The sequence below is a fragment of the Diabrotica virgifera genome, chromosome 10 (assembly GCF_917563875.1).
Source record: "Diabrotica virgifera virgifera chromosome 10, PGI_DIABVI_V3a".
NCBI classification, from domain to species: Eukaryota; Metazoa; Arthropoda; class Insecta; order Coleoptera; family Chrysomelidae; genus Diabrotica; species Diabrotica virgifera.
The window spans coordinates 127,311,747-127,327,493 of NC_065452.1; the positions used below are offsets into that span (position 1 = coordinate 127,311,747).

Genomic DNA, 15,747 nt, shown 5'->3' on the forward strand with positions numbered 1-15,747 from the left:
CTTTCGTATACAACGAAAACCCGAAGTTATATTAGCGGCAATGGCATGCCACATTTAATCGGATGTGAGTACGACAAAAGTTTACTGAAAATTACAAAAAAAGTAAAAGATTACTGAAAACACGAAACTATGTTTAAATTAAATAATATACAGGGTGTAACAAAAATACAGGTCATAAATTAAATCACATATTCTGGAACCAAAAATAGTTCGATTGAACCTAACTTACCTTAGTCCAAATGAGCATACAAAAAAAGTTATAGCCCTTTGAAGTTACAAGATAAAAATCGATTTTTTTCCGATATATCGAAAACTATTGGAGATTTTTTAATGAAAATGGACACGTGGCATTCTTATGGCAGAAACATTTTAAAAATAAATTACAGTTAAATTTGTGCACCCCATAAAAATTTTATGGGGTTTTGTTCCCTTAAACCCCCCAAACTTTTTTGTACGTTCCAATTAAATTATTGTTGTGGTACCATTAGTTAAACACAATGTTTTTTAAACTTTTTTGCCTCTTAGTACTTTTTCGAAAAGCTAGTTTTTATCGAGATATTTTGAATATTTGTCAAATCCACCACATATTTGTAGATGTTTCGCAGTTCTATTCAAAAACTTTCGTATACAACGAAAACCCGAAGTTATATTAGCGGCAATGGCATGCCACATTTAATCGGATGTGAGTACGACAAAAGTTTACTGAAAATTACAAAAAAAGTAAAAGATTACTGAAAACACGAAACTATGTTTAAATTAAATAATATACAGGGTGTAACAAAAATACAGGTCATAAATTAAATCACATATTCTGGAACCAAAAATAGTTCGATTGAACCTAACTTACCTTAGTCCAAATGAGCATACAAAAAAAGTTATAGCCCTTTGAAGTTACAAGATAAAAATCGATTTTTTCCGATAAAATATATCGAAAACTATTGGAGATTTTTTAATGAAAATGGACACGTGGCATTCTTATGGCAGAAACATTTTAAAAATAAATTACAGTTAAATTTGTGCACCCCATAAAAATTTTATGGGGTTTTGTTCCCTTAAACCCCCCCAAACTTTTTTGTACGTTCCAATTAAATTATTGTTGTGGTACCATTAGTTAAACACAATGTTTTTTAAACTTTTTTGCCTCTTAGTACTTTTTCGAAAAGCTAGTTTTTATCGAGATATTTTGAATATTTGTCAAATCCACCACATATTTGTAGATGTTTCGCAGTTCTATTCAAAAACTTTCGTATACAACGAAAACCCGAAGTTATATTAGCGGCAATGGCATGCCACATTTAATCGGATGTGAGTACGACAAAAGTTTACTGAAAATTACAAAAAAAGTAAAAGATTACTGAAAACACGAAACTATGTTTAAATTAAATAATATACAGGGTGTAACAAAAATACAGGTCATAAATTAAATCACATATTCTGGAACCAAAAATAGTTCGATTGAACCTAACTTACCTTAGTCCAAATGAGCATACAAAAAAAGTTATAGCCCTTTGAAGTTACAAGATAAAAATCGATTTTTTCCGATATATCGAAAACTATTGGAGATTTTTTAATGAAAATGGACACGTGGCATTCTTATGGCAGAAACATTTTAAAAATAAATTACAGTTAAATTTGTGCACCCCATAAAAATTTTATGGGGTTTTGTTCCCTTAAACCCCCCCAAACTTTTTTGTACGTTCCAATTAAATTATTGTTGTGGTACCATTAGTTAAACACAATGTTTTTTAAACTTTTTTGCCTCTTAGTACTTTTTCGAAAAGCTAGTTTTTATCGAGATATTTTGAATATTTGTCAAATCCACCACATATTTGTAGATGTTTCGCAGTTCTATTCAAAAACTTTCGTATACAACGAAAACCCGAAGTTATATTAGCGGCAATGGCATGCCACATTTAATCGGATGTGAGTACGACAAAAGTTTACTGAAAATTACAAAAAAAGTAAAAGATTACTGAAAACACGAAACTATGTTTAAATTAAATAATATACAGGGTGTAACAAAAATACAGGTCATAAATTAAATCACATATTCTGGAACCAAAAATAGTTCGATTGAACCTAACTTACCTTAGTCCAAATGAGCATACAAAAAAAGTTATAGCCCTTTGAAGTTACAAGATAAAAATCGATTTTTTCCGATATATCGAAAACTATTGGAGATTTTTTAATGAAAATGGACACGTGGCATTCTTATGGCAGAAACATTTTAAAAATAAATTACAGTTAAATTTGTGCACCCCATAAAAATTTTATGGGGTTTTGTTCCCTTAAACCCCCCCAAACTTTTTTGTACGTTCCAATTAAATTATTGTTGTGGTACCATTAGTTAAACACAATGTTTTTTAAACTTTTTTGCCTCTTAGTACTTTTTCGAAAAGCTAGTTTTTATCGAGATATTTTGAATATTTGTCAAATCAATATTTGAATATTTGTCAAATATTTTGGTAATAATATGAAATTTTTTTTATAAATTACAGTTTGAGGTATATTTTGAACCATATTAGAAAAAAAGCCACATATCGATAAAAGGTGCCTCGTCGGAAAAATACTAAGAAGCAAAAAAGTTTTAAAAACATCCTGTTTAACTAATGGTACCGCAATAATAGTTTCATTGGAACGTACACAAACATTTGAGGGGTTTAAAGGCACAGAACCCCCATAAAATTTTTATGTAAACATATTAAAAAAGAAGCCGCATCTCGATTAAAACTGGTTTATCGAAAAAATATTAAGAGACAAAAAAGTTTTAAAAACATTGTGTTTAACTAAGGGTACCACAATAATAATTTAATTGGAACGTACAAAAAAGTTTGGAAGGGTTTAAGGGAACAAAACCCCCATAAAATTTTTATGGGGTGCACAAATTTAACTATAATTTATTTTTAAAATGTTTCTGCTATAAGAATGCCACATGTCCATTTTTATTAAAAAATCTCTAATAGTTCTCGATATATCGGAAAAAATCGATTTTTATCGTGTAACTTCAAAGGGCTGTAACTTTTTTTGTGTGCATATTTGTACTAAGGTAAGTTAGGTTCAATCGAACTATCTTTGGTCCCAGAATATGTGATTTAATTTATGACCTGTATTTTTGTTACACCCTGTATATGTTACCGGCCAAACCCGATTCAGGACAAACTAGTTTGGCCTAGGCCAAACTAGTTCGTCCTAAGTGCGTTAGAATAAACTAGTATGGCCTAGGCCCTAGGCCAAACTAGTTTGTCCTATTGCGCGTAGGTCAAACTAGTTTGTCCTAGGCCAAACTAGTTTATCCTGATATAATAAAGACTCACACTTCAGGATAAACTCGTACGGCCTAGTCTAAACCAATTTAGCCGAGTCGAAAGTAATTTAGCGAACATGTAAGGACTTTTACATGCGAGGAATTCCCAAATCACGTCCCAACAGGGATGGCAAAAAAAATTATACATCGATATATTGTATCATAATATGATACATCGAATGAAGATATTGATACATGCTATAAATCAATATATTCTTCTATAATTAAAAAATATAAAAAATAATAAATAAAAGGATGAGGTTTTCTCCAAAAAAGGTACACTTACGAATAAAATCGAGTAGGGTTAAGGATCCTATTATGGGACCCGTTCCTAATATGAGACCCCTGTCTCTTGTAAGAGCTGCAGCCTGGTGAGTGGGGTAAAAACTAAGCTCTGGTAGTGTTTCCAGTAGGCTGTGATTGTGAATAAATCGAGTGTCTGTGATTTAGTATTACCAGTCAGTACAGTTTTTAAGCTTTTTACGAGTCAAAAGTTTTTTAATCGGTGTAGCTCAAACTGAATTTTTATTTTTAAGGTGAGAGAAAATAAATCACCTTAGTAATTAGTTGATAGCTACTTAAATTGGTTACAGAAACACGCAATTATAGTGGCGCAAAAACCAATCCCAAGCTCAAAATACGGACTAACAAGTTCACACGTTGTTGCTCCTAATAGGAGACCCTCAAGTGTGCCTAATATGAGATATCTCATATTAGTGTACTGTAATGTTTTAAGTATAGCGTCATGACTTTTTACTATTTTATTGGGAAATAAGTCACAATTTAAGTTAAAAATGAAATTTATTAACGTTTAGACTTCCAATTTTTATTTTTAACTTAAATTGTGGCTTATTTTTAAAAGAAAGAAAGAAAATTGCTTAATAAGGCACAAAGAAACAGCTTTAGAACAATAGAATCATGTCTACAGCATGTAATAAAGTTTATATCCAGAATAAAATTAATTTATTGGTAAAAAAATATTAGCTTTAAATTAATTTTGAACCTGTTGCAATATAATAGCATAATAATTATCTGACGTGTATCTAATTTAAGATTTCTTGTAATGAACTATTTTAAATGGGAAATAAGCCACAATTTTAGCAAAAAAATGAATTTACTAACGTTTCGACGCCCAAGTCGGGTGTCGTTGTCAAAATACAAAATAATACTAAATAAACAAAAATGTTGTTGCTTAGTAAAAAATTCTTCTAATAATTTATTTAATCTGACTTATTTATATAGGCAATTCAGGCATGTATTATACATTTTAAAGTAGAAGACTTTAAAATGATATTGCCAATTTTGATGAGTTGCGTTCCTGGGACGACTTTATTAAAAGATAGTTCATTCGATTACATGAAATCAACCCCAACTCAAGAATATCCGCCACAAAAAATCATAGCATGTGACCTGTCTTTAAAAAGACAACAAATGCAACGATGGCAGTAAAATTCTCGCGCAAGAGATTCCATAGTAAATGAAATTTTCTTGAATCCATAAACTTTACGATTACCAAGAGTTTTAAAAAAAGGGTCTCATAACTGGATCCATTACCACGAATTAATATTGTTTTCAACAATTTTGAAAAAATGTGAAAACGTTGAATTATCCACGTCCATCTGTCCGTCCGTCCGTCTGTCTGTCTGTTCGTGAACTCAACTCCTCCGTCATTATACCAGGTAGAATGACAAATGAGGTGTCAATGAAAGCTTATAATCCAAGGATGGTACTAAAGGTAAGAAAATTGACCTAGGCTGTCTGTCCGTCCGACCGCGAATATAACTCAATATTATTGTTTGTTTGTTACGAATAATTATAATTTTAATAAAAATGATTATTTTTCCAAAAACAAAGTATTTCGTTCAATTTATTATTTATATTAAGCCGCACTAGTTCGCTGAATTACTTTCTTCTTCTTAGCTTTTTCCCATTATGAGTTTGCCGTTTTCGTCTTCCATAGCACTCTATTCTCCCAGTCGCCATCTCTGAGGTCTCTATCTATCTTCCGATGTGAGTTTTCGATCTCACAGCAGGTCTTCCTCCACGCGGGTCCCAGTCCAGTAATCTTTTCTGCCACCTGTGCACCGGCAATCTTTGTACATGCCCGTACCATTTCAGGGCTCTACTTTTACTGCGACAACTTTTTTGTAATTTTGCATTCTACATCTATTCTGTTTCATATTTCCTCTGTTCTCATTCTATCTTTCCTGGTAAAACTCCAATTTAACTGTTCATATTTTATTTCGTATTATTGTTGTCACTGGCCATTCTTCTGCTCTTGTAGGGTAATATTCAGCACTATGCCCTGAAATAGCTATTTGTATAACAAGGGAGGAAAGTGCTACTTTTCCTCCCGAGAATGAAGTTTACTGCCCGACGCGCAGCGAAGGGCAGTAATCATTCAAGGGAGGAAAAGGCACTTTACTCTCATGTTATACATATGGTTTTTCCACCTTCCTCAAATAACAAGTCATTTTTTCATTTTTACTTAATTTATTTATGTAACTAACCAACAAAATTTATTAGAACTAAAACTAACAAGTACGTACAATATAACTGTCAACTGTCAAATATAAGTCAAATTAATAATGTAAACATTGTTAAATCAAAATAGCAATTTACTGTTTTTTACCATTCTGCAAAATACAGAGTGTTTTATAAATAAACGTTAAAATGTATAGGAACGTACGCAATAGAAAATAGATATTGTACAGGGCGTCAATAAGTTATATTTCGTGAATGAAATACCATGACGTCACTTTTATTTTTCCTCCCTAGGGAGGAAAAATATTTTCCTCCCTAGGGAGGAAAAGTACAACTTTGCTCCCTACAATCATGTCCGTAAAAGTATACTTTCGGCAGAGGTAGGTGGAAAAATCTTTTTCCACCTACCTCTACCGAAAGTATACTTTTCCGGACCTGATTGTAGGGAGCAAAGTTGTACTTTTCCTCCCTAGGGAGGAAAATATTTTTCCTCCCTAGGGAGGAAAAGTAAAAGTGACTTATTGACGCCCTGTACAATATCTATTTTCTATTACGTAAGTATTTATACATTTCAACGTTTATTTAAAAACACTTTGTATTTTGCAGAATGGTAAAAAACAGTAAATTGTTATTCTGATTTAACAATGTTTACATTAATAATTTGACTTATATTTGACAGTTGACAGTTATATTATACCTACTTGTTAATTTTAGTTCTAATGAATTTTGTTGGTTAGTTACATAAATAAATTAAGTAAAAATGAAAAAAGGACTTGTTCTTTGAGGAAGGTGGAAAAACCATATGTATAACATGGGAGTAAAGTGCCTTTTCCTCCCTTGAATGATTACTGCCCTCCGCTACGCGTCGGGCAGTAAACTTCATTCTCGGGAGGAAAAGTAGCACTTTCCTCCCTTGTTATACAAATAGCTATTTTTGTTTTCTTTAGTTAGAGTGTTCTTCCATATGAGTGCTTTCTTGGCTTATTTTCCCCGTACTATTTTCATTTCTATATCTTTCATACAAGTGCCATCTCGGTTTATCATTTACCCTAAATACTTAAAAGTCTTACAACTCTTAATAGTGTCTTCTAAACTTACGTTTAAATCAGCAACCAATATGTCGTACCATCAATGCAAGACTATCACAACCCAAAAATTACCATTTTTTCTTTTTTATGAAAATGTAATGGTAATGGGTAGTCTAACATAATGCAAGAGTATTATAACTTGACATTAATATTGTTTAATAATGTCTTATATTAAATTTTGAGTTATAATACTCTTTCATTATGTTAGACTACCCATTACCATTACAGATTCATAAAAAACAAAAAATGGCAATTTTTGAGTTGTGATAGTCTTGCATTGATGGTGCGATGTAATCAATTATGCACTTTCGACTAGATTAAATTGGTTTAAACTAGGCTAAACTAGTTTATCCCGATATAAAAACATACACTTCAGGATAAACTAGTTTGTCCTGAAGTGTGTGTATCAGGATAAACTAGTTTTGGCTAGGACAAACTAGTTCGGCCTACGCGCGATAGGACAAACTAGTTTGGCCTACTAAGCCATACTAGTTTATCCTAACGCGCTTAGGACAAACTAGTTTGTCCTGAAATCGGGTTTGGCCGGTAACATATACATTGCTTGTCCAGGCAAAAAGTGACACAAATCAAAAATGCATAATTCCAGTTATCGCACCTCCGCTCAAACAGTGTCATAAGTCAAAAAAGCAAAGTATCGAGAAAATGTCGTTTAAAATTTGTGCTAGAATGTTCTGGGTTTAATTCAAAAACTGTTAATATGTAGTATAATCACTATTTTAGTCAGTTACAAAGGTTTTTGAAGTTCTACAAAATAGTGTATTAATTCTGATAAAAATATTTAAAAACAATTTTTTTTTGGATTGGAGTGGATTTAAACCCGTTCCTTAAAATTTTCAACGATGACACTCTACTTCATTTATTCCTTCCTCCTATTATCTTCCCCTGTAATCTTAGCATTTCATATAGCTGTCCCCCCATTACGAATTCCAGATATTATAACTTTCTTATTTTTATTGTGTTTATTATTTCGTATTCTTTGCTAATTTTTCACAATACTTCTGTGTTCGTTTTCTTCTGTGACCATCTTATTCAAAGCACCCTTCTGTAAAACCACATTCTAAAGGACTGCAGTTTATTTGTGTTCCTTCTTCAGTGTCCAGCTTTCAAGTTCATATTGTAATATCGAAAACACGTAACATCTCATAGCCTTGCTCTCAGTTCTAATCTAAGGTATCTATTGCAGACAATTGTTTTCATTTTTAAAATTCTGGCCATTACGTCTGTAGTTTGGTCATTATTTTCTGAAATCCAGATTCCAAGGTATTTGTATTTATGAACGCTTTCTATTGGTACATCTCCCAAATGTATGTGTGTTTATATATTTGTTTTCTTTAGTTATTATCCTATCTTTGTCAAGAAAGTCAAAAAGAACGCGTATATTGAAAACGCTGTAAAACGTTTTGTAGTTTATCAATTTTATTGCCGTAAAGATTCTTATTTTTCAAGTATGTATTAATGTAAGATAAACGTGGATTAAAGATTTGATAACAATAAATGCATAAAATTTGGTCTTCTTCTTCTTTTTGTATAGACATGACTCTATCTGTTTTTTTCAATGTGCCTCTAAGTTGTCGTTCCATAGTTTTCGTGGTCTTCCCACTGATCGTCTTCCTATTGGGGAACCGTCTCTCGCTGTCCTGACTATCCTATTTGTTGTCATTCGGCTTATGTGGTCATTCCATTCTATTCTTCTGTTTCTTACCCAGTTATTAATGTTATCCACCTTGCATCACCGTCGTATATCTGTACTTCAAGCTCTGTCCCATAGAGTCTTACCATCGATTTTTCGAAGAGTTTTAATCTCTGTTTCGAGCAATCTTTTTGTCCTCTCTGTGTCGGGTCGTGTTTCTGCCGCGTATGTCATTATTGGTCTGATGACTATTTTGTAAATTCTGCCTTTCATTTCTTTTCCGATATTTTAATTTCTCCATATTGTGTCATTCAGGCAACCTGCGGCTCTGTTTGCTCTATTCACTTGATCTTCCACTTCTGTTTCGAGCCTTCCGTAGCTAGATAGTGTGATGCCTAGGTATTTAAACTCACATCACTTGTTCTATTATCTGACCTTCCAGCTCCAATTTACATATTATTGGATCTGCTGTTATAACCATGCATTTTGTCTTTTGTGAGGGAATTAACATGTTAAATTTTCTGGCGATTATGTTGAATTGGTGCAGCATACGTTGTAAATCATCTTCACTTTGAGAGATTGGTATTGCATCGTTCGCATAGCAGATTATTTTAAGTTGTTTTTTTTAGTTCTTACTTCTTTTATTATTTCGTCCATGATCAGGTTGAACAATTAAGGACTCGAGGAATCCCCTGTCTTATCCCATTGCCGGCTTCAATTGGGTCAGTAAAATTTGTTAATGTATTTAATGAATCTCAAAACAGAACGTTAAGAAAACCTGAGGCTATAGTTGGGATTAAGTTTCAGTATTTTATAAAATATGTTAGAATAGTCCACAGGGTGATTCGAACTTTAGAGAAAAAAACACAGTTTGATTCGTACACCCGGTATAAAATGACAGTTTACCTGTCGAGCAACAATATTATTACAGCGATATTGTTAATGAATGGATATAGCATGGTAAAAAAATCACTTAAATCGGACAACAGGTTTAGGAAATTCGAGATATCAAAATGACCAAATTTTTAAATGGATCGATATTTTGCATTCTTTTGCATTTGCTCTTCGAGAACTTAAGATTTTACGTGATTTCCAGATCACGTAAGATAATTGACTGAGTTTGTTTCCGTGGTTGCATTCGAAGAGACGCTTTGAGGGCTAAATTTTATTTATTTATTTTTTATCGTATGGCATAGATACAATAAGAACACATAATTTAAAAAAAGTATATAAAATATTACATGAAGTATCACAAACGAATATCTAATGTATTAATATAATGTAAAACATTTTCGGTTGCATTCAGGAACTCATCGAAAACTCCAGGGTACCGCCTTCGGGGGCATTCCTCAATAATTTGGCGGACGGTCTGCCGTAGCGCACCACAGTCACACTCAGGAGTAAGGGCCTTTCCCCATATATGCAAGCTGTCAGCACATCTACCGGTACCTGTTCTTATTCTGTTCAGCGCCGTCCATGTATTGCGGGGCAGTTCAAAGCCTGGCGGTTTCTGATCGATACAGGCCATTTGGTGTGATTCCTGTGGTGAGTCGCTCTCCCATTGTCTTCTCCAAGCGTTGGTGAGGTCGAAATGTTCCTGATGTAGGGATGTGGCCCTTAACAATGGGGTATATCTGGAGCGCAGTCTGTTTATTTCGATATCAAGCTTATCATGGTGGATGGGTAGTTGATGGTTAGCCTCGATTTTTTGATATTCTCTGAGAAGAGAATGACTTCTTCTTAGTTTCGGCGGTGGAATGTGACTCAGAATGGGAAGCCAATAGTTCGGTGTTGGTCGAATTGTACCTGAGATCATTCGCATTGTCTGGTTTAATTGGGTGTCAATGATCTTCGTGTGTTTGCTATTGCGCCATACCGGTATATTCAGCCGCCGAGTATACGAGTCCGAGAGCGGATGATCTGAGTACGGAGGCTGAGGACCCCCATATGGTGCCACATAGCTTTTGGATTATATTATTTCGCGTCTTCAGTTTTTCTGCCGTTCTTTGTAGGTGTTCCTTAAAACTAAAATTCTGTCAAGAGTCACTCTAAGATATTTTGGTGTTGAGTTATGAGTGAGTAGTCTGTTTTCAAAGTGAAAGGAGAGTTTTTGTTGGCTTGGGCATTATTCAGATGGAAACAGCACACTTCAGTTTTCGTTGCATTGGGCCGTAGCCTCCATTTTCGAAAATATTCACCCATAACAGCAAGGTCATCCGTCAGTATTGTTTCTGTAACATTCATGTTATTATGTCTTGCTGCAATGGCCCAATCGTCAGCGTAGCCAAATTTCTGCGAAGTTGTCCTAGGTAGGTCCGCGATGTATAAATTAAAGAGTAAGGGTGCCAAAACAGATCCATGTGGCAGTCCATTGCTGAGCTTCATTTGGACACTTCCTAAGTTAAGGGCTAAAAAATAAGATATACACCGTTATTACGCGTCAATGCCCTTCCGGTAGAAATCTATGGAGGAGTATCACCAAGCCGCAAGCCCTTATCCCTTGCCGTACCGCTCCTCCATAGGCCGATCAGACACCTTGCTTATTCGAGACCAAGCCGTAGATTCTGTTAAATTTTACGACGTTAGCCTTTTTATTTTTCCATTAAAAAATAAGATAAAATAACTTATTTTATGTTACTACTTTCACGTTTTAATAAACAATCAATATTTTTCTCATTAAGGCAACTTTTACTAGAATTGAAGTACAGCTTACATTACAACCTTGCATTTTATTATTTTCTTAACGAATAAGGTAATAACGAATATAAAAATTCGTTGTTGCTAGTTCCGTTTATTGAAAACTGTAAATAAACACATTACATACATATACACCTTTTTATAATTTATCAAATTCTCGCATGACGTAGGCGAAATTGACATAATAATCTTAGAAGTTCAGTAGACTATAATTACGCAAGCATAAATTGGAAATGGTTGTAAGAGGAGCTAGAATTGAATCTGAGCTTGCTATTAGTGTAAAGTACGGGTACGAATCCAAGAATATTAGAGGTGGTCAAGATCGTTTCTTTTTATAATTCGAATCCGTAGTATTGAATCTTTGTCCGATCGCTGTGAAAATATATTTTTCAAAATACTGCTATGTTACGCTATGTAGAAAAAAAGGTTTCGTCATTTGGGAAAACACTAATTTGCATATTAAGGCGCATTATATATATCTAAAAATGGTCTAAGAACCGTCTTTAAAGTTGGCGATTGGTTACTGACATTGAATTTTGCTACTAAGTATTGAAATTATTTAATGCTAAGGTGTGGCTTAGGAAAAACTTCTAATTTTGACTTCTATACAAGTGCAATAATATGCAAATTAGTGCCTTCCCAAATGACGCGATCATAATATATCGTCCGTAGAATTATTCTCTTTTCGCTATTTCTAAATTGTTAAACAAAAAGATTAATTTTAAGTCAATAATGAGACTGGATTTTCCCAAAAAATAATAATTAAAATGTATTAATTATTATTAACAGATTAACAGGTAAATTTGACCCCCCTGATTGTAATAAAATGACTGTATGTCTACATAAACATTATTTATACACTATTACTATTACATTTAGATTCATTTTAAATACTACTGGATGTCCCCTAGTATATCCCCCCTCGAGTTCCATCCCTCCTTGTGGAGTATTGGCCGCTTATACGTTTCTTGACCAAATGCCTGTCCGGCAAATCTCCATTTCAATTTCGCAACATCTTGTCTAACTTTGGTTTTCTCTTTTATCCACTCGTTTCTATTTTTATCCATTAGTCTTATGTGCAACGTTTGCCTTTCCATTGCTCTTTGCGTTTTATGATTTTGTCCATGTTTGCTTTTGTAAACAATGTAAACGTCCACGTTTGGGAACCATAAGTGGGAACAGGGAGTACGCATTGATTGTATAAATTGGTCTTAAGATGTTGTGGATATCTTTTGTTGTAGCTATGATGTAGCTTTTGCTACATCAAACTTGCCAAAATGCCGCCCATGCCAGTCTAACTCGTCTTTTGATCTCTGCTGTTTGGTTTTCCTTGTAGTTTTATAATTTGACCCCGATATATATACATATAATCGTGAACTTGTTCTATTTCAACTTGTCCGATCCTCATTGTGATGTTATCACCTGTCGAGTTTGGCCTTGCTGTAATTCATATTAAGGCCTATCTTTCCAGCTTCTATGTCCAGTTCTTTCATCATTGTCTCTGAATACTGTCCATAATAAATTGATAAAAATTCATCTGAGCTTTCTTATTCGGGGTTTCCATTTCCTAAGTACATTTTCCATATTTTTATGAGTACTTGGGTAAAACGAAGAATAATAATAATTGTGTAATGCCTGATGAATGTGTTAAAATGATAGAAGCATAGAGTGTACAAAAAAAGATTATTTAAATGAGCTAAGGGCGTATTAGTCCCAATTCAATTTAGAACAACAACACTGAAATTATAATTATCTTTGCTCTCATAATATACGTTTTAATTGATCCATATACTGAGCAAACACACAGCAACCCTTTTTTATAGAACATTTGATTTTTGTATCATATACATGAATTACGAGTTAATTGAGAAAGCAGCATTAATTACAAACGCTAATTACAACGTAGTTTAAGGCAGACAGTTTGTAAAAAAATTAACTACACTCAATATATGTAATTACTATTATAATGAAATACACAGAAAACGTGAATTCCTTCTTACAAAACATTTTTAATCTCAGAGTTTTGTTCCATTATTTTTTTTAAAGATATGTAGTAACAGCATTTGATAGGGTACGGCATGAAGGCCTACAACGAAAATTGAGATCTATTTTACCCAAGCACTATTCTGACATATTAAAATCATATCTATCTGACAGACATTTCAGGGTCAAACAGGATAATGCTTATTCTAGCCTCAACGAAATTAAAACGGGAGTTCCGCAAGGTAGTGTCGTGGGGCCGGTTCGCTATTATTTACTATTCGCAAGTGACATACCAGAGTTAGATGACAACTCTATAGCCACTTTTGCTGATGACACTGTCATTCTAGCAGTTTGTAGAGATAATACAGACTCAACTATTAGTAACAAAATCAATGGGAAAGTCCCAGTGGCTGGCTGTATACCATAATTAAATTTTATCGCTTAACATCGACTTAGAGTCGCCACTAACATCATCTTTTAAAAATGTAAATCATATTTCTCGATGTCACCTATTCTACAAGGTTGCTAGTTTCATGTACTAAGCAGAACGCACTGACGATGATCTGATCTAGATCGAAAACGTTTTGCGAATCCTTTTGGATGATTTTTTAACAGTTTTTCAATAAACTTTTTATACCATTATACAAACGAAGTTTTTTACTTGTTCTGTATGATCTGATTCTGTTTTTCAATAAACTTTTTATACCACTATACAAACGAAGTTTTTTACTTGTTCTGTATGATCAACTATCAGTCTTACAAAATGCAGTCAATAAATGCCATAACTGGACCAGGAAGCGAAAAATCTCTGAAGACTGTGGGGTTCTACCAAAAAAACTAATATTAAAATAATTCGGGGTTTCCAACATAAAGTAGGTATACACCAGGGAAATAAGGCAAAAATATACCATGTTCGGGACACTTGAGCAGCCAGGTTGCAAATGGGTTTTTTGGGTACTATATACCTAATACGTTATAAATACAAAAATGCCCGTCACAGTTTGGACGAGAAATTTAGTTATTAACAAATAAGGGTCAAAAATGAGAGTTTTTTCGTTTAAATCGCTACAGGTAAAAATAGGGTAATTAAATGTCTTATTTATAATATTTTCTTTTAGTAGATGAGCCAAGGTTAAAAATAGCGTTTTTTGAATTTTGGTCCGATTATTTGTTGCTTCGGATATTGCAAAATAAAACTGAAATTTCGAAAATAAAAAATTTGCTATAACTTCTGCGAAAATGAATTTAGGACTTTCATATTGCACGAAAAGTTGAGTCAAACAGTCCATACAATGCACAAAAATTTTTAAGACGATGCGTCAATTAGTTTAAATTTTATTCAATTTGTTTATCTCAAAAAGCTTTTTTTTTTCGCAATGTTATTGTTCAGAAAATAATAATGATACATTAATTCTGTGAAAACAACATGAATGAAGAATAGTTATATTTTCAACGCATTTAAAAAAAAATCATTAAAAAGTCATTTTTATCACTCAGAAAACATTTTACTAAAATAGAGTCATTTTTGGCTTATAAACAATTTGAATAACTTTGTTAATATTGACTGTAGGCTAAAACTACAATGGAATTTGAAAAAACTGGTATTTTTATACGAATTTTCAAAGAAAAACTTAGCCTCGCCTAGGTTAATTACGGTCAAAGTTAGTCACTTTTTTTATTTAATTGACTGCTACTTTGTTTATAACCTAACTAGAGCCATTTTGAAGTTGAAGATATATAGGTTATGTGTAAAAGTTTGAGTAAACTTTGAACCTCAACAGAGTGGTTAATAAAGCTTTTAAAAATGGCGTCCGAACGGAATTAATTCGTGGTCGGTGGAGGGGTTACTAAAATACGAGCACTCAAAAAATGTAACTTATTCTGCAAACATATGCTGCGATTAATATCGCTGGAACTTGTTGATGTATTTTGATCAAATTTTTTTTAATTTGTATGTACTCGTAGTCTTATAGAGTACGTTATGTACACACAACCCCACCTAACATTACAAAATGTTAGGGGGAAGTCCCTTATCACTCAGGGATATGAAAAATAGATTACGACCGTTCTAAGACCTACCGAATATACATATATAATTTCATAAAAATCGGTCAAGCGGTCTCGGAAGAGTATGGAAACTAATACTATGACAGGAGAATTTTATAGATGTAGATATATAGATGGCTATTAACAAATAGGGGTTGGTGATAGAAGAGTGAAAATTAAGGGTTGTATGTATTTTTAAATTCTACATCATATAAAATTAAGGCAGATAATTTTGTCCAAAAAAAAAAATAAAAAAAAATGTCAGGGGGGCAACCCCCTTATAACTTATGGGTATAAAAAATAGATTAAAACCTCTTCCAACGTCCTACAGGATAAACGTGTAAAATTTTATAAAAATCGGCCAAGTCGTTTCGGAGTAGTATGGTAACTAACAATGTTACAGGAAAATTTGATGTATATAGAAGTAACTGCCAATTAAATAATAAAAGTGGCTAACTTTGAACCTAATTAACCTAGGCAAAAAGTTTTTTTTC

General features: G+C 33.1%; 1 protein-coding gene and 1 long non-coding RNA gene across 2 annotated transcripts in view; both read right to left on the reverse strand.

The window, feature by feature from the left end:
• The window catches only part of LOC114340898 (phosphatidylinositol 3-kinase regulatory subunit gamma-like), a 773,815-nt gene that overhangs the window by 90,424 nt on the left and 667,644 nt on the right, over nt 1-15,747 (reverse strand). The gene's annotated exons all lie outside the window — the stretch shown is intronic.
• Nucleotides 8,700-15,747, reverse strand: part of LOC126878515 (uncharacterized) — a 173,497-nt gene continuing 166,449 nt past the window's right edge. The window contains exon 2 of the long non-coding RNA XR_007695687.1: nt 8,700-8,883. This is a non-coding gene — a long non-coding RNA (uncharacterized LOC126878515). The remainder of the gene's footprint in view (nt 8,884-15,747) is intronic.